Source organism: Dermacentor andersoni, chromosome 8, assembly GCF_023375885.2.
Source record: "Dermacentor andersoni chromosome 8, qqDerAnde1_hic_scaffold, whole genome shotgun sequence".
Lineage (NCBI taxonomy): Eukaryota > Metazoa > Arthropoda > Arachnida > Ixodida > Ixodidae > Dermacentor > Dermacentor andersoni.
Window position 1 is genome coordinate 44,847,872 of NC_092821.1, and position 27,010 is coordinate 44,874,881.

A 27,010-nucleotide genomic window follows, 5' to 3' on the forward strand; every position below is an offset into this window, starting at 1 on the left:
GAAAACTTTGTCATAGAAGCAGTGCCGGTTGTTAAATGTTTGGGAGTAATCTTTGAACAGTACATGTCTTGAGACGTGCAACTAGATACAATAGGTGGTAAAATATCCTGAGTATCAGGAGTGCGTTCTTAATGGAGACATCGCCTCCCTATAAGTATAAAACTGCTTATATATAACTCCATTTTTATGTCAGTAGTCAGTTATTGTTATTTAGTCTGGCGTACGACCACTTTATCAAACATTTGTCAATTATACATAATGAAAAAGAAGGCTGTTAGATCAATAATAAATGTTCCATATCTGACTCATTCTGATCCGCTATTGGGGGAATTGAAATCATTGCCACTGCCTGAATTTTACCAATATTCTTTAAGAAAGCGCTATCAAACCGAGATTAGAAGAAAAAGACATTTCTTGAGAGTATATCATGTCTCTAACCAAGCAGAAATATGCGAGGCACTCGCTTCCATGAGATTTGGGACATTCTTCGCAATCTCACAGAATATGGTGAACACATGCTTCATTTCCAATTCCAGAACTTGCTTAATAACTGATTATGCATATACATTTCATATGCATTTCATGTGTTTACTGTTTATACACATGTTACATTTATATATTTATTGCATGTTTATTTAGATGTTCCTTCTTGTAATAATGATATTGCTTTTCCTGCTATGATTCTAAGTGCGCAATTTTATTGTCTCTTCTATTCTTCGATTTGACACTCTTGTATGCAATCTATTTGCACTGCTGTCAAGTAGGCGGTCTGTGGACGCAGTCAAGCCACATTTTGACGCTTTTTGTCCGATGTCGGCAGCATCGCTGTCTATAAATGTTCATGTTAAAATGAACTGTACTTCAACTTAAAAGGAAATAAATATCTTGCAGAAAACAGCAAAGACATCCTGCCTGTTTGATATCATTTCTCGTGCTGTTTTGAGTAGATCCTGGAGTAGCTGCGCGAACAGATGATGCGCAATGCGGCGACCTGCCTTCCAAGCTTCTCCTAGCAACATCTCCACCAGTAAATTTGATTTACGGTCGAACAGGAGCACGAATGGCGACTTTCCTGGCGTCACCTGGAGGGAAATCTACTGTTGCGCTCACGCAAATGCGTCTGTTTCGACCAAGCGCAGAAGCCGGGTGGACCCCTTCGTCTCGATAATGTGCTGTCGTGCATGATTGTTGTCAACGAGGTGGTTGTGTTTCCCTTACCTTTTGTCACTGCAAGGAATTTCAGAAAGAACAGCAGGGCCACGCTGTGGGCATTCTGCGTATCTTTCGGGGGCAGTTCATCATCATCATCATCAGCCTAGTTACACCCACTGCAGGGCAAAGGCCTCTCCCATACTTCTCCAGCTACCCCGGTCATGTACTAATTGTGGCCATGTTGTCCCTGCAAACGTCTTAATGTCATCCGCCCACCTAACTTTCTGCCGCCCCCTACTACGCTTTCCTTCCCTTGGAATCCAGTCCGTAACCCTTAATGACCATCGGTTATCTTCCCTCCTCATTACATGTCCGGCCCATGCCCATTTCTTTTTCTTGATTTCAACTAAGATGTCATTTACCCGCGTTTGTTCCCTCACCCAATCTGCTCTTTTCTTATCCCTTAGCGTTACACCTATCATTCGTCTTTCCATAGCTCGTTGCGTCGTCCTCGATTTCAGCAGAACCCTTTTCGTAAGCCTCCGGGTTTCTGCCCCGTACGTGAGTACTGGTAAGACACAGCTGTTATACACTTTCCTCTTGAGGGATAGCGGCAACCTGCTGTTCATGATTTGAGAATGCCTGCCAAACGCACCCCAGCCCATTCTTATTCTTCTGGTTATTTCAGTCTCATGATCCGGGTCCGTGGTCACTACCTGCCCTAAGTAGATGTATTCCCTTACCACTTCCAGTGCCTCGCTACCTATCGTAAACTGCTGTTCTCTTCCGAGACTGTTAAACATTACTTTAGTTTTCTGTAAATTAATTTTCAGACCCACCCTTCTGCTTTGCCTCTCCAGGTCAGTGAGCATGCATTGCAATTGGTCTCCTGAGTTACTAAGCATGGCAATATCATCAGCGAAACGCAAGTTGCTAAGGTATTCTCCATCAACTTTTATCCCCAATTCTTCCCACTCCAGGTCTCTGAATACCTCCTGTAAACATGCTGTGAATAGCATTGGAGATATCGTATCTCCCTGTCTGACGCCTTTCTTTAATGGGATTTTGTTGCTTTCTTTGTGGAGGATTACGATGGCTGTGGAACCGCTATAGATATCTTCCAGTATTTTTACATATGGCTCATCTACACCCTGATTCCGTAGTGCCTTCATGACTGCTGAGGTTTCGACTGAATCAAATGCTTTTTCGTAATCAATGAAGGCTATATATAAGTGTTGGTGATATTCCGCACATTTCTCTATCACCTGATTGATAGTGTGAATATGGTCTATTGTTGAGTAGCCTTTACGGAATCCTGCCTGGTCCTTTGGTTGAAAGAAGTCTAAGGTATTCCTGATTCTATTTGCGATTACCTTAGTAAATTGTTTGTAGGCAACTGTCAGTAAGCTGATCGGTCTACATGTTTTCAAGTCTTTGGCGTCCCCTTTCTTATGGATTAGGATTATGTTAGCGTTCTTCCAAGATTCCGGTACGTTTGAGGTCATGAGGCATTGTGTATATAGGGCAGCCAATTTTTCTAGGACAGTGTTCCCACCATCCTTCAACAAATCTGCTGTTACCTGATCCTCCCCAGCTGCCTTCCCACCTTTGCAATAGCTCCCAAGGCGTTCTTTACGTCTTCCGGTGTTACTTGTGGGATTTCAAGTTCCTCTAGCCTATTCTCTCTCACCTTATCGTCATGGGTGTTACTGGTATTGTATATATCTCTATAAAACTCTTCAGCCACTTGAACTATCTCATCCATATTAGTAACGATATTGCCGGCTTTGTCTCTTAACGCACACATCTGATTCTTGCCTATTCCTAGTTTCTTCTTCACTGCTTTTAGATTTCCTCCGTTCCTGAGAGCCTGTTCAATTCTATCCATATTATAGGTGCTTATGTCCGCTGTCTTACGCTTGTTGATTAACTTAGAAAGTTCTGCCAGTTCTATTCTAGCTGTAGGGTTAGAGGCTTTCATACATTGGCGTTTTTTGATCAGATCTTTCGTCTCCTGCGATAGCTTACTGGTTTCCTGTTTAACGGCGTTACCACCGACTTCTATTGCGCACTCCTTAATGATGCCCATAAGATTGTCGTTCATTGCTTCAACATTATGGTCCTCTTCCTGGGTTAAAGCCGAATACCTGTTCTGTAGCTTGATCCGGAATTCCTCTAGTTTCCCTCTTACCGCTAACTCACTGATTGGCTTCTTATGTACCAGTTTCTTCCGTTCCCTCCTCAAGTCAAGGCTAATTCGAGTTCTTACCGTCCTATGGCCACTGCAGCGCACCTTGCCGAGCACGTCTACATCTTGTATGATGCCAGGGTTCGCGCAGAGTATGAAGTCGATTTCATTTCTAGTCTCACCATTCGGTCTCCTCCACGTCCACTTTCGGCTAACCCGCTTGCGGAAAAAGGTATTCATTATCTGCATATTATTCTGTTCTGCAAACTCTACTAATAACTCTCCTCTGCGCATACCACCGATAGTGTTGGGGTACGGTTTCTAGAAGATTGATTCACTGTAAGAGTTCTTTCATGTCAGACAACTAGAGAAGGGTGAGGGTTGCCCATATAGTTTTCTACGTTAAGAAATTGATACCTCACCACTGGGGCTCAGGGTTTCCGACAAATACAATTCATGAGTGAAGAAGCTATAAACAACGTTGTAATTCAAGCAAGTGTTCACTTATTCCCTTTTGGCATATTCCAGACGCGAAGAGAGGCAGTATTTATATAATGAGAGAGTCTTTGATTTTGTCAGAGCCACTTATGGCAGCCACTGCACCGTAATTAAAACTGCGTCAAAGCTAGCACCACAGAAAATCTGCCAACGTCCTTTGCTGGTCGCGGAGAAACGGCCGACAACAGATTTGATTGCGAACTTCGAGAGCTCCCTGCGACACAGAGGATCTCCCTGCGAGATCTCCCTGCGCCACTGCGATTTTGCCATTCAGTGGCACAGGAAAGGTAGCGGCTGTGTTCCGGCGTCGCTGGCATTCTCACCAACCCCGTAGCTTGCCGCGGATACCGTCTCTAGATCTCTTGCGTTTCACTTGGAATGCAAAGCGGACACCGCTTCAGAACAAAACCGACGACGTGCCCTAGCCGCAATGCTTTTTTTTACCGTTGTTTCGCTTTCATCTCTCGTCACGTTAATTTGAGACGAAGGAGGAAACACACTGATGTTTGCATCAACGCCGGCTGCAATGAGAGTATGGTGGAGGCGGTTTACCGTGCGCGCTGAGTAATCGCGCACTGCAGCTGAACTTCCCTTGTATTGAAATTTTCGTTGGTATTAAGCATTTGACCATGGAAATCGCTTTTATTAAAATTAACATTACGCGTCGCTTTGCGTAGAATATAAGCTGCATAAACCAGAAGGCAATGTTTCTGTTGCTGCTCACGGCAACCAGCTGGTGCAGATTTGTTGCGCTGTTTCTGCAGTAAACAAGACGTGTTCAACAATTATGTATGTTGCGTGATTGTATGATTAGCAATGCGATTTACTGCCATTTCCATTTGTCTGCAAGTGCTGTCAAATGCCCGCACCGCTAAAACACAGAACATTTATTCCAGCTGACACTATGACTACTCGTAGCACTCACGAAAAAAAATACCTGTTATAGATAGTCTTGTGCTGGAAACTTTCTCTATTCCTATTCCCATTTTCACTTTAAATCACAACATTACACAATATTTCGTCCGAGAAGCTGTAATAATAATGTTCAAGAAGACGTGCTATTGCCCCTAGCTTCTATTACAATCATCGTCGCCCATGCTCGTAGTTCCCATGCAAAATATAATATTGTGAGGGCTGTATTGCGGCCTTCCTGATTGTGGCAAGTAACCTCGCAGGAATAACGATTGCATTCAGGCACTTTTTGTGGCGTTTACACGCCCGCCACAGCACCGCCATTGGCCATTTTCTTCTGCTTTCATGAAGAAACAATGCGCGCAATGTCCGCGGGGGGGTGCTGTCTGTCAGTTTAAATCTGCAGCTCTATTTCCCCATACCCACCGGTGTACACAAAATCTCTGCCGCTATCAGTTCACCTCTGTCGCCCCGGTCATCGGTGAGGCGCTACTTTTCCCGGGGACACGGGCCCTAGAGAATGCGTTCGAAGACAAGTGACGCCCGATAATTAAGGTCGATCACTGATGCCTCGAAGTAGCCGAATTCAGCTTTTCGAACTCGAATATAATCGTTTCTAGGAGTACGTAGCAGGTTATTGAAAAATTTCAAATGAATTCAGCGTTGTCGGGCACCATTGTCCATTAGGCACATTCAATTCAGCCGTTCTAGTATAGAAGGTTCTCGCGTTTGTTAAGAAGTCAAAGTAGACGAAACCGCTACTTTTGTCTTCCCCTAAAACGAAATGGGCAGTTTCATAAAATTACACCGATCGTAATCCACATGTTGAGCGCCGCAAAGGTTACTCACGACCACAAAACTGATGGTTACACATTTTTCAACACCGTATAAAGACAGGAAAACTCACTATTCATTCGCAACGTTTTGTCTATTTAAAGATAGTGGCCGTTGAGTGCATTTGAAATCGGTATTTTTTTCTCAAATTTACGCAAAACTTCGGGGTCCATTACGCGGAACGGCAGCCCCTGTGTCAACAATAGCTGCTATGGCATTAACACGGCAAGCTGGGCGAGTTGGTGATTGAACATGTTCCTATGGGTGGGCAGCGCAACCCGGACGGAAGACAAGAGGAAGTACACGATACGAGCGCAGACTAACAAGTAATTTATTTTTTCAAATAAGGGACTAAAATATACAGAAAATGTAAACACGTGTGAAGTGACGCTCACAAGAGTGAAAGGGTGTTAGCCTATCTTGCCACTCAAAAACTCAGTTTTTTTATCCTGCAGAGGGATAGAAGTCTGGCTGACGCATGCGCCTGAGTTTACATGCTTGAAGTAGGCTTCCACTATCTCGCGGTTGATTTGATTCATATTTTTATACAATATTTACGTTTGTTCAAACATAAATTTCCATAAGCAAACTCTGCATTGCACGACCACATTAGAACCCGTTGCATTCCAGTTCGCACATTGCTGCTCCCTAAGGCGGATGTTAAGGCAGCGTCCCGTCTGCCCGAATTACTTTTTTTGCGCACGAAAGTGGAATAACGTAGAACAATCCCACCGGGCATGCCACAATCATGGCATCGTCGAGCCCGTAAATGACGGCCCGAACGGGTGGAAAATGCTTGTCTGTGGTGGCAGTAGACGTAGCTCCTTCCAGTGGCACAAATATTGATGTTAAGGACAGAAGTCACGAGTGTTGACGGAACATCTATAACAGAGCCACACTGGTGATACACACGGGTTTCACCGTTTTCGGATGGGTGAGTGTCCAATACCAGAAGATTAGGTTGTCACGTAGGCACAGCACCCCAATCAAGCACTGGCCATCTGGCGACCGCTGAAGCTTCCACCCCCAGAGCACAGGTCAATGCAGCGGCGAATGTTGGCCACTAACTTAGATAGAAGTGTTTCTTCAGTATCCAAGTTGCTGATGAAATCATTGAAAACTGATCAGGTGGCCGTGTTGATGGCCTCTTCAGCGCAACGAGGGTAGGCTTTCATCATGGCCTCGAAGGTCCTATTCTGACATCCACTGCTCTCTCCCTTGTGCTCTCAAAACAGACGCGCAAGCGTACCAAATTTCGATCGAGGACAAGTACGAACATAAACATCCCCAGCCACTTGAATACATGATCGCACAAGCTCTACAGGCTACTACGCGGACGTACACAAGATCTGCTATTTGCACATATTTCGACCAATTGGAGAAGCTTCCGGCAATCTGCCGGTGGGCTGAGCGACAATAAAGCCGTACTAAGTCGATTTATGACCTTAGGGAACGCCGACGTATTCAGAAGAAAGTTCAGCCTCAGATGAACAACCGTCAGGACCAATGATGGAAGCGCTCGTGCTAATCCCTGGACCATGCCAAGCCATTATCTCCTGTGTGGAGAGTTCTTCAGGGTTTTCACTCATTTTGACCAAGACGTCGTTCCTTCACAGAGTTGGCTCTACGTGAATGTCGTTCAGAACTTGAAGTCGAGAGATAATCTTGTACGAACGTTACTGGTGACTTCGTTCGGTTGACTGACTAATCGCTACATGACGTTGCCATAGTGAGAGATGAAAGCATGGAAATGCCTTTCTACATAGAAGAATTGCAAGCGGCTGCGTGCAGGCGGTCGTCATCACCCAGTCCCGATGAGATGAACTGCGCTGCTTTAAGGCACCTAGGTTCAACAGCAAAATGCTGTCACATGGATATCATCAGTCAATCATCGCATGACCGCATAGTTCCCGACGATTGGAAGTGTAGCCGTCTTGTAGCTATACTCAACCTTCGGAAGTCTCCACTGGAACTTACATTGTAGCGGCCTAGTGGACTTGCGAGTTGCATCGTTAAGGTCATGCAAAGGATGTTCCTCACACTTAAGGAATGATGTATCGAATGCTGTAACATTTACCCTGAGGCTGTGACTGATTTTTGATGTCGACGGTCTTCAATTGACAGCGTCATTAAACTTGTGACCTCCACTCAGGAACAAATATCTATGACGGTCCTCCCTGTGGCGCTTTTCATAGATATAAGGATGCCTACGACAACGTAACCCACGAAACCATTCTCCAAGCTCTTGAGGCTGCAGAACTTGGAAGCCACGTCTTTAGGTGAATTAAGAGCTGTCTTTCACGGAGATATGTGTTTGTTCTTACAGAAGATGTCCCACCAAATAGACATTTCCCCAGTCGTGTGGGTTATATTAAAAGAAGGAGTGTTGAGCCCGTCTCTTTTCAGTCTCGGTCTTGTTGGGCTGGCTGAAATAATACCATAGAGGGCTAATGTGTCACTCTATGTTAAAGATATCTGCATCTGATCGTCCGATGTGGCAAAGGCACACGTTCGCTCCATAGTAGAGGCAGCGGTATCCCCGACAAAAGCATACCTACGCCGACATGGTTCCACGACATCTGCAGAAAATGTGCACTAGTGGCATGGAAACGAAAACCGATGTCTTTCTACGCAGTGCCTATCGATGGCCAGTTGCTTGCGTACAAGAAAACTCACAGACTCTTACGTGGTATTGTGGATCGTGACCTCACCTGAGGTCCTCATGTCTCCTACATGAAGAAAAAAGGAACTCATTTGTATTGAGCATATGTTTAATTTCTTAGCTGGAAAATCGGGGGTATCATCCATGCGCTCCATGTTACGGCAATACACGTCACCTTTTGTGTTATTTTTTCGATACAGTCTTCCTGTCTTATTCAACACATGAAAGATAAATCGCAATGAGCTACGGAGCGTACAAGCCTAAGCACTTCAGATATGTTTTGACCTCCCGATATCACCTTGGACAGATGCAATGGTTACCATTGTACAGAAGCATCCGATCACCACTCATACCGTCATTGAACCTCTAAGAGCGCATATTCGACACCTTTTATGGCTACCACACCATCATTTTGCCCGTTTACTATCGCTAAAAGCACTGGCTACTTTCAGTGGTATTAAGACGACATACCATGACTACATACATCTGGCTTCAAGCATGCGAAACGCGCAATATCAATGTTGTAGTGTCTACGACAAGTTCCTACGTGACTCTGGTTTCCTGGGATTACTAAGATGGCAGTTGTCGCCGCAAGCCCTGAAACAGTTGTCTCTGCTTCTCCGGACTGAGGTTAAGTTAAACCCAATATACATTTACCTGGACAGTTCCACTATTTCCAACTGCTCTACTGGAGCGGTAGTTGTTCCATTGGACGCCCTCTCATTGCCATTTAAAATTTCCCCCAATACCACTTCTACAGCAGCAGTACTTGCGGCTGTCCTAGGTGCACTAAATTACGTGCTCCAGCAGCCACCAAAACGGTGGGCCATTTCCTGCGATTTCAAAGTAGCCTTACAATTTATGCAGTTTTCCCAATTTCATGGGTCACACGAGCAGCTATTGTACGAAATAAGGAACGTTCAGCATCACGCGCTCGAGAAAGGAGACGTCCTTTCTCAACGGGTCCTTTCTCGAGGATGTATTTCAATAGTTGCCGAGTCATCGCGGACCTGTCGGCAACGACAGTGCAGATGAAGCCGCGCGTTCGGCTCACCAATAGCAACAGGGAGTTCCTAGGCCACGCATAAAAACGGATACTGTGCGGGAACTTCAGACACTTACTCTCATATCACACCCCTAATACGGAACTCAGGGTTTCGCCAACTGACGCATCCACTCTCTCGACCCTAACTTACGACTTCGCCTTACACCAAGGCTCCCGCCGCGAGACAATTTTACTGTGTCGCCTGTGGTTAGGCGTCGCATTTGCAAATGATTATTCATCCTAATGGGGATAGCCAACGGTGCTGCGTGCAATTTGTGCGGGTGCGATGAGACTCTAGAACACCTTTTGCGTCATTGCCTATCCTTTGACACTCAACAGCGTGCTCAACAAGCTAAACTCAACCTGTTATACAACAGAGTGCTTTGAAAAGAAAAGATGGTCGATGCATTCTCGCTTGGAAATAGCCACGAAAGCCGCTCTGCATTATGTGAAGGATACTAGATTCTACGAACGCTTGTCACAGCGGAGAATCTTCTGCGACTAGCTCTGTGAATGACACACTCTAGCATGTTTCTTTCCTCTCCTTATCTGTTCTTCCGCTTCCCAAGTATGGAGCAGCCAATCGCGCACGTCCTCAGTCAACCTCTATACATTTCCGCCTTCGTTTCTTTCCCTCTGATTTGTTCATCTGTTCCAAAATTTGCCCTTGAAGGCTTCCTTTACAATGGAGGCCGTCTCCGGACGGCCTCCATGGTCGTCGATGTTCCTGTGACATATATGCTGTCTTGCGGTATTGTGGCAAGCCATCGGCCAATTAGCACAGTGCTAGAGTCAGCGCGCATGACTCGCCGATGTCCTCTTCAATGAATGTAAAGGATCTCAAGTTCACGACGGCTGTCATTTTTGCCAGTACCATCGCGACTTCTTAAAAGATGAGGCCCGCTCATCGGATTATCTTTCGAATAAGCATTTTTACTGTTCTTACGAGCCCCTGTCCCCATCCGCCCCAGTACGTCGCATTCGGCTCGGTACATTTCTATTTTTTGCCTTTACCGCTCTGGTGCTCGGCGACATGTTCATCGAACGACATTTTATAAGAATTTCCCACATACCGTCTGTTTTTTTGAACGTTGTCGCGTTGTTGGAATAGATGACGTTGGTAAGGCTTCGTTGGCCGAAGATTCGGCGTAAAGGCATGAAGAACGATTCGGATGTCATGCGGGATATGATTTCTAAATGAAACATTCTTGAAGTGGTGCAAGTGAAGATCTCTACGGCTCACGTCCTGACGTCCTGACGGCTTTTTCACGAAGAGCGGTTCCACGCAGTCCACCCCCACAGCATCAAATTGATGTACAGGTACAACTGAATAACATGGGAGTAGAGGTATTGGAGCACTCCCTGGCACGACAGTGTAACGTTGGCATAAGCAACATTCCTAATCACACCTTTTACCAACCTTCTAGCTTTGCAAATCCAGAAGCGCTCTCTTAACTCTGATAGTGTCTATCAAGCACGTCCGTGTAAAACTTCGAAGTGTGCTTTGATTGTTAGTAGCCGGGAAATGTGTTGCTTGTTTGCAAGTAAATAAGCTTTCTCTCAAACCAGGCCAATGTACCGGTTGGGTAACCCAAAGCGCGCATCCGCCGAGTTTCAGAGAAAACTGACGTTGCCTGATATTAAATCACAGTTACGTACTCTGTTTCAAACGCTTTTTCTCTGATGTGCCCCTCGACCTCGTCCTCTATCGTTTTCCGCTCCTCGTTACTATTCTGGTGTCTCTCGTAGTGTGAGCCAAGGTGGCGCGCCATCACAGCGGCGCTTTGCACTCGCGAGCTTACCCCTTCAATGTCCCCTTCACGTGGTTCTCGAGTATTTGAACCTGTGCTTGACAGTCAGCAGATCCATAGCTTTCCGTGGTCCTCTTCTGCTGGTCCAATGAGTAGCTACCAGCGATGAGACTTGATCGCAGTTTTCCGGCTTTCACCTGCCAGTTTTTGGCACCAAAATGGTAAATATATGACTAACGGACAAGCCGACAAAGACACCTTTCTCAGAGCGACGTTTATTAGTGGCTGCCTGCATTTGGAAAGCAAAGATCGCTTCCAAGCCAAGCCGAGCACACGCACAGTTTCCGCGGCATGTAGCTCGTCGTCCCCTTTTCATTGTTGCGATGCAGTGTTGCGATGAGCACGCACGTAAAACTCATGCCGAGCGTTCGGTGTAATGGTGAACTGGGGCGTTCGGAAGGAGTTGCATGTGCGGCATGCAGCGAGATGGCAGTGCGAATGATAGCAGCGTATCCAGTGCTCGGTCTTTTTTTATGCACTCGTGCCATGTGTGCTACGTGTCGAATCACATTGCCTTGACTTAACTGATTTTTTCTTTGATCAGCAAAACAGAGAGCACTCACTCAGCCTAACTCAGAAGACGTTTTTTGCGTAGAACTCACTCGCAGGGTCAATAACTTTCTACTCAGCCGGGCTGACTCGAACTGAAATTCCCCGATATGCGACTTTGCCGTGCTTACCAAAACCCACACTTTCCAAAATTCTTCTCAGCAGGGCTCACTCAAACTGTAAGTTGTAAGTCTCGGTCTGAGTGTGTGTCACTAAGTAAATTCCTGAGTGAGTTTGCCAAGCTCAGCTGACAGGCGTAATTGACCAAGAAGTCTTCAGTTGCCTGGCCAATTGCAAGAGCCATGTGGTACGTCTGTGATCTTGGTGCCTGACGTTGGAGCAATGTGACATCAGCGTATTCTAAGATGGAGCGCTGAAACAAACTGAGTGCGACTTTCCGTCCTGCGAGCCTTTTGATTCGCAATGGCAAGGCGAACAGGATGATTACATTTTTGGAGGCATGGCAAGCATAAGTTACTCCGCAAAACTAAGGAACACCACCGAATCCATAGGAGAGCAGATAGCTTCTGTTCCAGGAATGCTAAGGCTGATAATTCCTAAATCAATCTCGCATAAAGTTTTCAATCGAATCACGCTGACACCCTTCTTTTGCCCCATCGGCACTGCTCCTAATAGATCCGCACGCCCTATATTCTTTTTCGAAGGCCGAGCACATTCAGTTTTTGGTCCATTCGCACCGCACTGAATGCCCTACGAGGTAACGTACTACGTTAAGACATATGTCTCCACTCTACGAAGGCAAGACCTATTTAAGGAAACCAAGTGCGCGTTCTGCTCGCACGTGCCTTTGTGCTACACCACCTAAATATATAAGCTACGCTGGCAGCGACAAGAGGGGAACTCAGTAGGTGGTGTAGGTGGCAAAAAAAAAATGCAGCAATAAATGTTTTAATGAATTCTGGGATATAACGTGGCAGAATTATGATCTCATCAAGACGCATGCCGTAGTGCGAGACTTTCTAATATTTTGAACCCCCTTAATCTAAGTGCACGGTTATCTTTACGTTTTGCCCCACCGAGATGCAGCCGCCGCTGTTGGGATCAAACACGCAACCTCGAGCTCCGCCGCGTCGCCGGGCTAGGGTGGTAATAGCAATTTACAGCCGCCGAACATACACACTCTGGTCTCTCAATATTCGTTTCTGCAACATGCTCTGCAAGTTTCACCCCGGCTAGGTCAGCTACCGTGTCGGTTATAATCCTTGCGAGCGGTGATCACTGCTTGTATAGTCTTTAGGTGTTCGTTTTTAACTCAGTTTACAAGATAAAATCAAAGGAACTGATATGATGACGGTTCTAATGGTGTGGAAGAGCGACACATTCCTTCTGTGCCTTTGCTTGGCGCTTGATATGCGGAAATGTTGTCTGGCCGACAACAGCAGACAACGAGATTCCCTTGTGCATGTGTCACCCGCCTTTTTACAGCTGAGCTGTATATGGCTAGCCGATTTGTCTGTCAGTCTGTTGCCTGTACGCCAAAAACGTCTCCAGCGCAACCCGATGCGCATGCGCAAATAAAGAAGAGAAAGAGAGGCGCGTGATTGACTGGGCCAGTAGTGGCATCTTTGCTCTCCTTCGCAGCTGACGGCGCGCACAGCAGCTTTTCTCCGGCTCCGAAATGGGTAAGAACCCGCGTCATACATACTCCTGAGGAGCAGGCAGCTTCCGATCAGCAACACCGCGAGCAGAACCGGGAACGAGTTCGTCTACGCCATGCCGATGCTGCAGTCCGAGCCCAAGAATCGGCTCTTGCAGCCGAGCGCAAGCAGCAACTGCGTAGCGAGGATCCGGCAGCCGTCACTTATTGAACCATCGGGATTAATTCAGTGATAAACACCGGGGCCGCTCGTTTCAGCTTCACTGGTTAACCATCTGTACGGTGCGCTTGGACGGTGATTTGTTTATATTTTAACTGCCGGCGATACATGCATTAGTGTGTCTTCTGTGGCTTTATAACGGAAAGACAAAGTTGCTAGAGATGGTATGAGGCTTGCATTTGTAACTTGATCATCACTCTTTCCATTTTCACGACTGCGCCATGTGTCTTCTTTCATTTTCATTCGGTTTGATTTTTTTCTTCAAATATTCGCATTCAAGGAGGAGCCTTTGTTAACCTTTGAGATAACGCAGTTCTGTTGCCTTTGTACACGCGTTTTTCATGCAGTAAATGTTGTGAGTAAGCGCTCGTGTTGTCCGTTTCTTCAACTTCATATGTGTTAGTTGCACTCCCCTACTTCTCAATGGAACTTAACGAACACGCCCTAATTTCTAGCTTACTGCCCCTCTTGCAACCATGCTCTCTCTCTCCCTATTCGTAATGGGGCCGCCGTAATCGAAGATCATAGGCACTATCGGCATCCGGTTACCTTTCTGAACATGTCTCTGCAAGTCATTTCTGCACCCTACATATCAAGCACGCTGGTACTATGAACAGGGAACAGTAAAATTTCTGCAGCAAGTTGCGTAGCTGTAAGCATTCAGCCTCTGGATGCGCACATGCTTAATCTGAATTGATTATACCTACTTCGGCTGAGTAAGATCTCAAACGTGGCACCAAGAGCTCGACTCAACTAATACACTAGCTAGCTACGCCTCTCTGAACGCCGCGCGTGAGTGTAATGGAGCTCGAAGTGCGTCATGCTTGACGCGACAACGGCGTCAGTTGCAGGCGCCACGTATGCATTATTGAGTTTTAGCTTCTTCCTTATATACAAATATAGCAATGTAATACGCGTGTGTAGTTCAGTCCCAAAAATATACGCGATCATAATATTATTTCCTCTTGTCATATGCGGCTTTAACGTTCGGCCCTCTTTGCTGACATAACTGAAAGACTTTTCAGATCAATATGAGTAACAAGCTTTCAGATCTGCCCATGAATGTCTAATATTATTTTGTCGGTGTAAAGTTTGATTGATGTTCCGCAGCTATTAGGTTTTTTTTACCCTTGGGCGTATTCGACGAGAACGCTTCAAGTGCAATCGGCGTCAATACATTACCGAATCAAAACTTGTCTCTGCATTCCCTTACAGGGTTTTGTTGGTAGAGCTGTAAGCTACGTGCTCTGCTGCGCGCAGCTCTGTCTTCACGGATAGCGAGCACGTCAACATCGTGCGCCAGTCGGGGTATGTTACGCTTCCCTAAAATAACTTAACTGATTATACCTCACCATCGAAAAACTGTTGCGCTGAAGACGTTTCTTCTAGTGCATACATCATTTACAGAAGCACGCTTGTCAATATGCTGCCAAACACAAATGACTGTTGCTAATATATATATTTTTTTTATTTTTTGGCGCGATAGTCTGAAAGCGGAGCAAAAAGAATACAATAAAAACTCCCTACCATGTATCGCGCATAAACTGCCATATATCTCTGCAAACTCATTGCCCGTCACCAAAACAGCATAGTTTTCATGTTCGTTGAAGATCAGGGCAACATTAACGCGACTAATCTCCAGCGCGCATGTGTCCAACACTTCGCTCACTCATGCATTTAGAACTAAACAAGCATCCGAAGCTGACCTTACAATGTTTTACGACGATAGGTGAGTACAATTTTAGGTTACTGTGTTTGGGTTAAAAAGCCACCACGATGACTTTGCCTTTAAAATGAGATGCCCGGGGTTAGGCCGTCTTGCGTTATCGAACCAAGATTCATAGGGAGTCGACCCCTCCACCTTTGGCGGGAGTCTAAACAACTACATGTGGTGTTAATAAGCTGAATTTAATTAAGTCGCAGGACCTTTGGTGGGGCTCGAAGCCTAGACGTTTGGTTTTAACTAGGGTGAATTAGGCCATCAATTTAAAGAAAGCGGGAAGCCGAGGTGAAGATGAAGCGGCTACATGACCTGTGTTGTTAATTAGGATAAAGTTAAGGAACTCGAACCCACGGCCTTCAGAGTTCGACTTTGTTGGGAGTGGAACGCACCTGGGGGTGTCGGCGAAGCGCACATATATCCCAGTTGGATTACGATTCACATTGTGAAGGTCGAGAGAAGAACAAATGACCTTTGATGTTAAGGCGGTGTTAAGGCACTCGAATAAATCGTACATCAAACCTTTTTTTGGAGTCAAAACCACGAACTGTAGGGTGAATTAAGCCAATGTTATTTAAAGCACAGTTGATTATGATATAGTTAATTAGGGCACTCGTATCAACGACCTTTGGTGGGAGTCGAACCCACTTGCAGATCTGAGCCAAGGCACAATATCTCCAAGTTGGATTCCAATTGACATCGTGAAGGTCGAGAGTCGAACACATTGTCCTTAGTGTTAATCATGGCCAGGTGAAGTCACAGCTAATTTGGATAGATTTAATAAGGGCACTGGAACCAAATACTTAAGGCACTAATAAAGGTATAGGCAATTAAGACAAAGGTAATTATGATGTAGTAGATAAGGCACACGAACCCTCGACTTTTGGTGGGAGTCGAACCCTTCATCCTTGTTGTAACCAAAATTCAATGGCAGAAAAATATTGTGTCACCACTGATGGTCGAGCACACGATCATAGGCGTGGGTTGAACCTGCGACCTGTGGTGTTAATTAGGGCGAAGTTATTTAAGGCACAATTATTTAAGATATAGGTAATTGGGGCACTCGAACCCTCGAAATTTTGTGGAAGTCGAGTCAACTTGTATATGTTGGATAAGCGGCCATATCTTGAAGTTGAATTCCAATTGACACCATGTAGGTCGAGAGTCCATACAATTACCTTAATTGTTAATTGGGGCGTGAGTAATCAGGGACAGTTAATTACGACACATATAATTAAGGCACTAACACCCGCAACCTCAGGCGGTACTTAAGGTACAATTAATTATCATATAGGTAATTAAGACACTCGAACCTCGACCTTTGGTGGGGGTCGACACCAACGACTTTTGGTGTAAATAAGGCAAATTAATTGAGGCTCTCAAACGCAGGACCTTCGGTGGGAGTCGAACCCTCCATCTTTGTTCTAACCAAGATTCAATGGCACACATTTATGGCGCCACCATTGGTGGTCGAAACCACGACGACTTAGGGGAGTTGAGCCCGAACTAATTGTTGGCCTAGTTGGTGCTTGCTTAAAGCCATGTTTTTTGCCGCAGTTTTGCCGCCCGTGTTGTCTTTATGTGTCTTCCTTTTGTGTTTTCAATTGCGGCAAAGAATATGTCAGTTGAGCCCGCGAACTTTGGTGTTAATCTTGGCGAAAATAATTAAGGCACAGTTATTAGATACAGGTAATTAAAGCACCCCAAGTCTCGAAATTTGGTGGGAGTCGAGACCCACGACCTTTGGTGTTATTCAAGGCGTGGTATCTAAGGCACTCGAATGCACGACCTTTGGTTGGAGTCGAACCGTCCACCTTTGGTGAAACCAAAATTCAGTAGCACAAAAATGTAGGGTGTCATCATTGATGGCAAAACCCACAACCTTTAGTGTTACTTGAGGCGAAGTTAGTGAAGCCACAGTTTATTAAGGTAGAATTAAGACATTCCTGCCCATAACATCTGGTGGGAGAAAAGAAGTAATAGGAAGTAACAATACATTCGAATGACCATGCTAAGTAATTTAAATAATGGCTCGTGAGTGTGCAGGCTTCCACCTTCACTCTCTTTAGCGCATGCTGAAGCGGCTGCCAACATTTTATTTCATGTCATGCATGATACTGCGATGTTTACACACCTTGAAGGCCATGAAAAGTCACCCATGAAAAGGTCCTTAAACAACTCGGACACTTCGAAATCTGCGCGCACATCACTTCTAACAAGATCCACATTTCCGCCAATATAAACTCGGCGAGACACTTAAATATTAAAGGGTAGAGTGTATACTCGCAGATTACCATTTAGTCTAAAAAACACGCACTGAGGGCTTTGACGATAGTGTTTGCTCTCTGTTATCGAAAACTTGCTAAAGTAATTCTGACGAAGAGAACTCAGTGCCTCCACCGCACCTTGATCACACACAAGGTTTCTGGATGTTAGAGCTTCAACGAGTAGTTATTATTAATTAGACTCTTCAAACAATCACGTCAAACATAGAATTATATAAAATAAACCAAACCAAGCTTTTACCCAGAGCATAGGAAATAGCGGTAAAAAAAGCTGAGGCATTGTTTATTGTGAGAGTATGTGTACATATTTCAATGGCAATGTAAAAATGTTTGCGTTCTTACCGTAAACATTCATCGAAACCACTGGAGTACTATTAATTGTTCCCACAGACCAGTACGTGTCCCTGAAATATAGGAGTGGTAGATATGGCAGAGCCTCTTAAAGAAATGCACAACCTTTGGGTTTATCTTGTCACGCAAAAATAATCGTCATTTGTCTTGTCTGGATTCCCTTTCTTTAACGCTGCAAGCCCGGTACTTCTTAGTTACGAACGGCATGCGCGTTATCAGAATGCCTGATCATTTTCGACAGGAAAGTAGCGAGCACATCGTTTTCAAGAAAGGAAACGCAAACAAGATGATGAAGCTTATCGTTGCGTGCCAAGATAAGCTCTAAAGGGTGTTAATTTGTTTAGGAGTGTATATTATGAATTTTGTATTGCTATGATCGCTGTACTGCACACGTATATCATCTATGCATTTAAAGAGATCTTTACAATGAGTCAAAATCGCACCAAAACATTACGCACTTCCCAAAAGGAAGGCGAGCACATGGTCGGGATAACGCTGTAAGAAATGTCGGTACAAACAGAATTACACGAAAGAGAAAAAAACTTGAATGAATAAAACACATTGACTTGAATGAAAGAACTGTGCTTGCACATGATGGGATATCTTACTCTCCTAACGCATCAAAGAACGTTGCTTGAAGCGCAAAACTTACTCTTAGTAAATGTGTTCACCTTAATATACCTGGATATTATTCTGTTCTGTGTATAGTTTTTAGGTTGTTATGTTAGCTGATACTGTTCAATACTCTTTAACCACGTATTGGAAGCGTTACCTGCAAATGATTGCAAGCTTAGCATTCTTACTATTGTTAAAAGAGTAAACGTGGAGTCGCATCTTGCGGTGAAAAAAAATAAAACCATTGGGTGTTGGAAATTATCCTAGATGAGATTTTGCATGGAGCAACGCGAGAAGTTAATACCGTATTTTAGGTAATAAAACGTTCTGGTGCTTAGTATGAACTGCAGTGAGTGATCTTTGTATGCAATGTTCACCATCTGCATTTTAGCCAAAATCAGTCATTGGTGATGTTCTGTTTAAAATGTTCTATTTAAATATCAGATCTGCTAATGCTAGCTGTTTCGAATGTAAAAACAAATCACAGAATACCTTCATAAGGGATATAGGACAATATATGTAGTAAATATATCTTACCGCTTTTTGCCTATGAAACACGTCTTGCGAGTTGTTGCTCCAACCATGACGGGTTTACTTGGAAGCACGACATATTACCACGTCTTAATTCTTATAAGGTTGCACATGTTTTTTGCACACCAGGTAACAAACAATAATGAGTTTCGTTTATAAACAATAACGTTGGCTGGAACTTCTAGGAAATGTTAATTATTTTTAGGGATGATTTGTAGAAAAATGTACAACACAACACAACAGATAACATATTTCCACTGGAATTAGAACAAAAATTGTTTTTCAAAATGCGGGCTCTACGCTTTTCAAAACGCCTTCCTCTCATTTGTTGTAACTTGAAACTTGCCAATATTATAATACGCTTCATACAGTAAGTCATATGAAAATAGGAAGACAAAAGCTCCCATAGAAGCGTTGGAACGCACCTGCTTTCTAACTTGTAAGTGATTGTAGATTTTTGACTCTTGGTAGATTTTTTACTTCTGGTAGATCTTTGCCTTCTCCTAGATTTCTGGAAAGATAATAAGAGCAATGTTCTATATAAAAAGACTTACTAAACCTTAGCCATATTTCACTTTGGAAAACAAATTGAACAATTTTATCTTCATCATCATAATCAATGTTAGCCTATCCTTATAGCCACTGCAGGACGAAGACCTCTCCCAGCGACCTCCAATGACCCCAGCCTTGCTCAACGTGACAACAACTTGCGGCAGCATTTTTTCTATTTAAGCACTCTATCTTAATTTTTTCTATTCGGGATTACCTTTCCCTTCACTTGGCACCCACTCTGTAACTCTGGTGTCCCATTGTTTATCTGCCATATGCACTCCATAGCCTTCCGTGAAACTTTCTGGATGTGAAAGTAAACAATCCACGTGCGCCGCTGTCTATGGGCTTCCGCGATACCGTTGAAAGGTGTTATATACTCTTACGGCACAAGGAATGAAAAAATTTGGGGGACGCTTAAGCTCCACCCTTAAGGGTGGAACGCGGTAGCATTCAAAGGCTTCTCACGTTTTCGGGCAACTGCAGCTTCTATGCAACAATTTTTACAGGGTAACGCTGGCGGCGAAATCTATGCACGGAGGCGAGCTCTCTGGTAGAAACACGGCCTCTTGAGAGGGCTGATCTTCTGTTATTGTTTCGTACTTTTGATATTCTAGTCTGAAAATATTTAACGTACCAGTTGTATGTTAAATCTTGAAAAATCCAAATCTCACGTACACTGTCGGTGTTTTGTTTGATGGGATTTGTTTGTGGGCTGCCATTCTCAAGATCTCGAGAAATACTTTTGTAAAGAACGTAACACAAGGTATAAGTAACTTTAGTGATCGAAGAGCAAGTTTAGTTCCGTACTGAATATGCGTGGTTTAGGATGATTTTCTCGGCCGTGGATGCCGGCACTTCCGTCTACGTCGACAAGACATCTTCTGCGAGACGGGGCCCTTAACGCTTTCGCTTTAAATGAAGGAACACTAACGACAGTGAACATGAGTATCGCAAAGAAGAATGCGAACCTGACCGCCATGGTGAAGACACCTTGTAATCCCAGAAGAAGCTCCAGCCACAAGCACGTCCCATAAAAGGACTGCGCTCTAATGGATACGCGTTCAGGGGAGCGAAGGACAGACCGTAGACGTAAGCAGATATAACCTCGAGGACAGGGGCTCTGACTACGCCTCCTCAGGTAGATTATCCTTATTAAGGTTGAATAAGGCGTTCACTGCGATGCACGACCCGTAAATGCACACAGCTGGAAGGTCTATTGCGAAAACATGCTGATGTGCAATGCGAGAGTGGCGATTTGAGACTGAAGGTGCTATGCAGGGAGCCCGCAGTTTTTGGCCCAACGGCAGTAAGTGAGTAAATATGCTACAGAACGTGCGACAACACTTAACAACGAAATGTCGGGACAAAGTCACGTATTCCAAGACAAACGCACCCTGCGTGTGCCACTTCCTGGCTTCAAACAGAGAAGCCTGAACAATGTCACGCGCCAGTACCGCCTATTGTTATCAACATAAAATCTCAATATTACAATGCCATAACTATCCCGCTATGTACCTACGCACTCGAAGCAAGCCGCTCGCCACGACTTTCTGGTGCGAGTCATAGCGGTGACAGCACTTTACAACTTTTCCTCTCACTCCCGCGTCAAATGAAAACAGTGTATGCGTGGGGAATTGTCAAGCGAACCTTTTCCTGTGCTTCGAGTACGCTAAAGGAAACATTTTTTTCTCTAACTTACTTTCAAAGGTACTTCGTAGCACTGAGCAGAACGATCGAGAAATGAAAGAAGGCGCCAACATTTTGACCGCGTATATTCCTTATTTTTCGGCCACCCGTGAGGTAACGCCCAAGTGACCACAACACAACAGTGAATCTAGCGAACCAACTTAAACTGGAGGCGCGCCAAGCGTTGAGTTTCGTGAAGTGCACCATGAGCTCATTCTTCTGAACATGGCGTCAGAGCTCGCGGGGATCCCAGATTTTTTCACACTAGTGTCTTCCGGCATCACACTCTAAATTAACGCTGGCATCATTCCAGAGCGCTGCAGTACAGTTTGTTGATTCTTAGGAGGGGTTTATTTTTACAGGATTTTAGTGGCTAGAATCGTCACTGTCATCGCATAGTTGGATCCGGATAAACGTCGCCAAGTGGAGGTACTAGTGATCACGTACGAATACGGGTTTTTTTTTTTTCGATTTACCTTGAAAAACACTCTGCAGGTACGCCTGAACCTCACTGCTTATTCTCCCGTTCAAGCAATTGATATCCTTAGCAATTTGCTGCGAAAAGACCAGCCGAAAAAGAGGTATGCCGGACACGCCGCAATGAAGCTTAATTAAAAATATTGCTATGATATCATGGAGCGATGCTCAAGAGACCAGCCGACGCGAGAACGACGATGAAGTTGGTAGGTGCCCTTGGCGCAAGCGAGTGTCGGCCTGGCTTTCTGGCTCCAGTGTAAATAGCCTCTAAATAGCCTCTTTTGTTTGTGTCTTTCAACACGTAGCAATATACTTTCGCTTTAGAATCTCCTATTGTGTTCATCAAGAATGCACCCCTTTATGATTGTTAGCCAATGAAGCAACGCTGCAGTCCCCGACATTAAGAATGTTACCTCGGCTGTTGTCATGTTTAAAAAGCTTGAACAAAAATTACGAATTCTCAAAGCTTGACTTCACAAAACTCTAGCAAGTGTTTATATGATCACCACATTTAACCCAGCTGAAATATTTTCTGTCGGCTCTAGTATTAACCAGTTTAGATTTATGTTTCAGGCATCAAAACAGTGCCACCTGTACTTGAGCGGTTGTTGAGAGAAATTGATAGGGCTTGCTCCGCACACTTTATTATTCTGGCGATATCGTTGCAGTGCTGTGACATGGGAAACGGCACGAATATATAAACAGTAAAAAAGAAACAGGAGGAAAGGAGAAAAAAGACAGAGCAGAAATGACAACACTGGCAAATAAAAAAAAACGGAAATAAAGAACGGGAAAAAAAGAAGAAACAGAAAAAAACAGTAACCCATTCTGGTGATGTGTCTCGCTTATGCTTCAAGTTTATTAGACTTCAAATACCAACTAGCCAGCTCTCAAGTCCTGCATAATTCTGTTCCCAAAGTTAAAGCAACTGTAGTATTAGCTGCCCCTCTTGAATGCCCCGCACAAGCAGCTACGTTCAAATCATTCAGTGAGCTATGTCTCATCAGGAGGAGCAGTAGTAATATTAACAATTACTAATGTGAGCAGCTAAGTAGCAGCTTCTTATCAAGCAACTTTCATTTTTCACTTTCATAAAGAATGATAAATGCTGAATGAAACGGAAGCGTTTTAATCTACGCAAAGAAACAAGTTCGAAAGTACCAGCTAAGTATCGAATCACTTATTATACACGCCACGATGTCACAAAATGGACAAAATAAATTTCGACAATGCAGTTCTCATTGTTCACACATTTGTAAGCATTATGGTTTGTGTTTTGTATTGAAGTAAGAGTATACTTCAAAGTCAAAGTTATCAGAATTCTTATTGCTGACATGCGAATAACACTTGAAGATTGGTATTCTCTGTACGCACTATTGTACAACAGCCGAAATTAAAGGTACAGCCCACCAGAATGTTCCCGTACCAAAAAAAAAAAAAGGAGTTGGTGCTTCCGGTAGTCTGCAAACCTCATTCATGCCTGCGCCTTGCCGCTTCCCAATCAGTGCATGGTCTGCTCATAAAATTGCGGAGTAATTACACCATAAAATAGGAGAAAGTGCACATAATCGCCATCTGAACAAAGCAATGACGGTGCGGCCACGTGATCGCGCCATCAACGCGACTGGAGAGGGTTCGATGATTTTTCGTAGAAGCATTGAAAACGCCTTACAACAGAGCTAGCTAGCGACAATAAGTAACAAATATTCAACAATATGTTTCACACGCGTCCATAATTTCCGACTCTGCGAGCAATCGATATGCGAGTCGAGTTATTTGAGTATGCGCTGTTTTACTTCTATTCGAATATTTGTGTGTTTGCGCACGACTCTTTTCATATTAAGTTTTAGAAAACGGCGAATGCCCGTTTTACAAAAGATATGTTCTCTTCGCGATAAAGTTTGCAGGACAAAGGACATATCTTGAATAGGCCATTTGCCTTGTCTTTGTGGTAAGCATGCGTTCATGTTCTGCCTTTCAAGCCGTAGAGCTAATTCTGGCATTTTCTTGTTCAGTTTTGCTGTTGATCTTACGAGGGCAAATGAGAAAGTCCTTGCCTCTATCTTCTATTAGTGAAAAAGGTACATACAGGTAATTACAATTCTACGTACTATTGTACGTACCTTACACTATTTTTCCGCATAGACTCCACACTGGTTCAGACATTTGTACCATCTCAGCAAAAAGTTTGAGATGTCCCTGTGAGAAGTTGTAGTCAGTCACTGACGCACGGGGCCTACCGGAACGCCCATTGCATTACAAGCCTTCACGACCTTTTGCGAACTCGCCACACCACCTCACCCTTCTCAAAGCAAGACCGCTTTCCAAATACGTTGGCCGCCTTCCGAAGAGAGTTCGTCTCTTGCTTCATAGAAAACGAATCACGCTTCGTTGCTCGTACGCCGTGGATGTGTGAACCACAACCGCCACCTTGAACAACTGACAGCAGCGCCGTGCCGTGGCGCTGACTTCGCATTCAGAGCAGTAATTAGGTTGGTGCCATAATAGGCTAGCTTACTGCGATATAATGGCATCGGATGTTCTATTATGCAGTATTAGTTCTCAACATAGCTTGCTCGAGGGTATGAAACTAAGATATTACTGTATGTTGTAGCAACTTGGGGGGCTATAACGTAAAACTTTTCGAAACTTTTTTATTCCAATTCTGCAATCAGCCCTCCACCGTTGGTCAAAAACATTTGGACCACCCCCGCTTCGCCTGTCTGTCACGCGACGTCACCAAAACCGCGATAGCTCCCCATCTCATATGACGTGTGTACACTGGTTATGCATGATTTGACCGAGCAAAAGAAAAATAGTTATTTCTGATGACCTGCCGGAGAGCACAAACTTATTTGCGTGTAATAAAAGATTTTGCGTGGCCGTGTAACGTTTTTGACCACTTTTGGTACGTTTACGACCTCGTTCTGGCAACTTTTAATTGCTGAGGAACCGTTTTAGGGCCATTCTTAAGCTTCCGTTGCATGCCGCCGCAATTGTCGACGATCCACCGCAAGCTAAGTAAGGTAAAGCCGACCAATCGCAGACGCCGGCACCACCCTTGTCATCCGCTTATCGAAGTTCACTGCACTGGCTCGGCCCCATCGAATCCCTCGCTACTTGAGCGTGCTCCTTGCCTCTTGTGAGCCAATTAGATAAGACAAGCCTCTCAGTGTAGTCAATGTTATTCGTTTTTCATGAAAACAAAAGTGACCTCCTATGAAGGAGGAGAACGTTTGATTGGTTTATTCAGACAACCCTGTGGGTGACCGCCCGATATTTGCGTCGGCGGTTACGCAAATTTGTCGTCAGGAGATTGGACTAAAGACATATTGGAATAGTTTTACGTTATATCGCCCTTGGCATGCCATCGACCACCACCCACTCTGCTACCATTGCGGGGAAGCCGGTCATTTGAACCGCCAATGCCCATACTCCGACACGGGACTTCGAGGGTTCGCCGTCAACGCGCCGCTTCCACAGCTTCGGGACCGCCCTCGTGACATCTACGGCTGCCTCGCCACCACTAAGTAGAGCACTCGACAATAGTACCGTTCCCGATCACCAGGCCGCTGCCTCAATGGCGACCATAATGTGGCCCAGCCCGGGGCCGGTCTGCGAGCCCATATCCGGAAAAACTAAAAGCAGCAATCGATGCAAGTAATGTTGCTGTTCGTCGAACTGATGAAAATCTTCCGCCACCGAGGAAGACGCTGAAAAACGGTCTCGACGATACATCAACGAGACCACAGCATCCGGACGAAGCCTAGAAGCAAAGAATACGCCGACTAAAGAAGACCTGATGACGCGACGTTCCAGCCACACGTCAACACGACACAGCTGTCATCCGATGCAGAGACCTAACTTCAACTCAAGTTAAAGAACCACCGACTTCTACCTGCTTCTTGATGGCCACGCAGTCATCGCCTTAGCGAACACCATAGCCGACTACTCCGTGATGAGTTAACTCCTTGCCACGCTGTTGAAGAAAATAAACAATGCATGGGACAGCCCTCAAATCCGGACAGCTGGACGACACCTATTACACCGACTTGAATCTGCACGGCAGAAATTACGGTTCATGACCGTACCTACCCTGTCACCTTCGTTATTCTCCAAAGTGATCACGAGTCGTCAATCTCGGCATGTAATTCCCGAACCCACATTGCGTAATAATCCACCGGAAGTCGAAGTCGATAACGCTGTGGAAGATCAAGCGATACTGCCGGAGAGCTGCCATAGTCACCACGGTTTGAGTTTGCTCGAAGATCAAGTAAGCGTCCTGCCTTGCTCATGCATTGTTATTCCCGTCGGCACCAAAACATCTGCAGATGTAGAAGGCGTCATCGAGAGCAATCAACGCCTACTGCTCGACCATGAAATTTGCATCTGAAGAGGGATCGCTGGACTGCACGGAGGGAAAGCAAAAGTGATGCTGGCAAACTTCGGCTAGGAATTCAAGAACATCAACAAAGGCGCAACGATCGCGTGTATTGAGGAAACTGTGGAAACCAGCAATGCGTTTCTCCTCTCGAATTCTGCCGCATCTACCCCAACAACCATATTTCCCGAACTAGACTGCGACATAAATCCATATCTCCCAATGCTTAAGCAGCCACAGGTCAGAAGTGTGCTCCGACGATACAAAGACTGCTTTTCGACGTCATCGAGAATTCGACGAACACCAGTTGCAAAGTATCGCATAATAACTGAAAAGTGTGCTCACCCACTTTGCCAGAGCCCTTACCGAGTTTCCACGCGTGAACGTGAAGCTATAAGGCAACAAGTCCTCAAAATGCGGCGCGACGACATCGTCGAGCCGTCGAGAATCCTGTGGTCATCTCCTGTAGGCTTGGTGAAGCGAGAACGACGGGTCCCCACGTTTCTGCATCAATTATCGACGACTGAACATGATCACGAAGAAGGACGTATAAGCCCTCCCAGGGACAGATGACGCATTGAATTAGCTCTTCAACGCTAAGTGGTTCTCGCCAGTGCATCTCAAACCTGGCTACTGGCATATAGAAGTCTACCAGAGAGATCGCGAAAAGACCGCCTTCATCACGCCAGACGGTCTCTATGAGTTCAAGGTCATGCCACACTTACGGCGCTCGGCGCCTGCAACGTTCCAATGCGTGATAGACACAGTGTTAGCAAGATTGAAGTGGCAGGCCTGTCTTGTTTACTTGGATGACGTCGTCGTCTCCGCCGAAAACTTCGACGAACCCCTTAGGCGGCTTGCGACAGCACAAAAAATCATCAAGTAATCACATTTCACTCTGAAGCCGAAAGAGTGCCGGCTTT

General features: G+C 45.0%; 1 long non-coding RNA gene across 1 annotated transcript in view; it reads right to left on the reverse strand.

Moving 5' to 3' along the window:
- LOC126526395 (uncharacterized) overlaps window positions 1-27,010 on the reverse strand; it is a 44,808-nt gene that overhangs the window by 12,286 nt on the left and 5,512 nt on the right. Inside the window, exons 2-3 of the long non-coding RNA XR_008611389.1 lie at window positions 19,417-19,502; window positions 17,837-17,898 (exon numbers count right to left, since the gene is read on the reverse strand). This is a non-coding gene — a long non-coding RNA (uncharacterized lncRNA). The remainder of the gene's footprint in view (window positions 1-17,836; window positions 17,899-19,416; window positions 19,503-27,010) is intronic.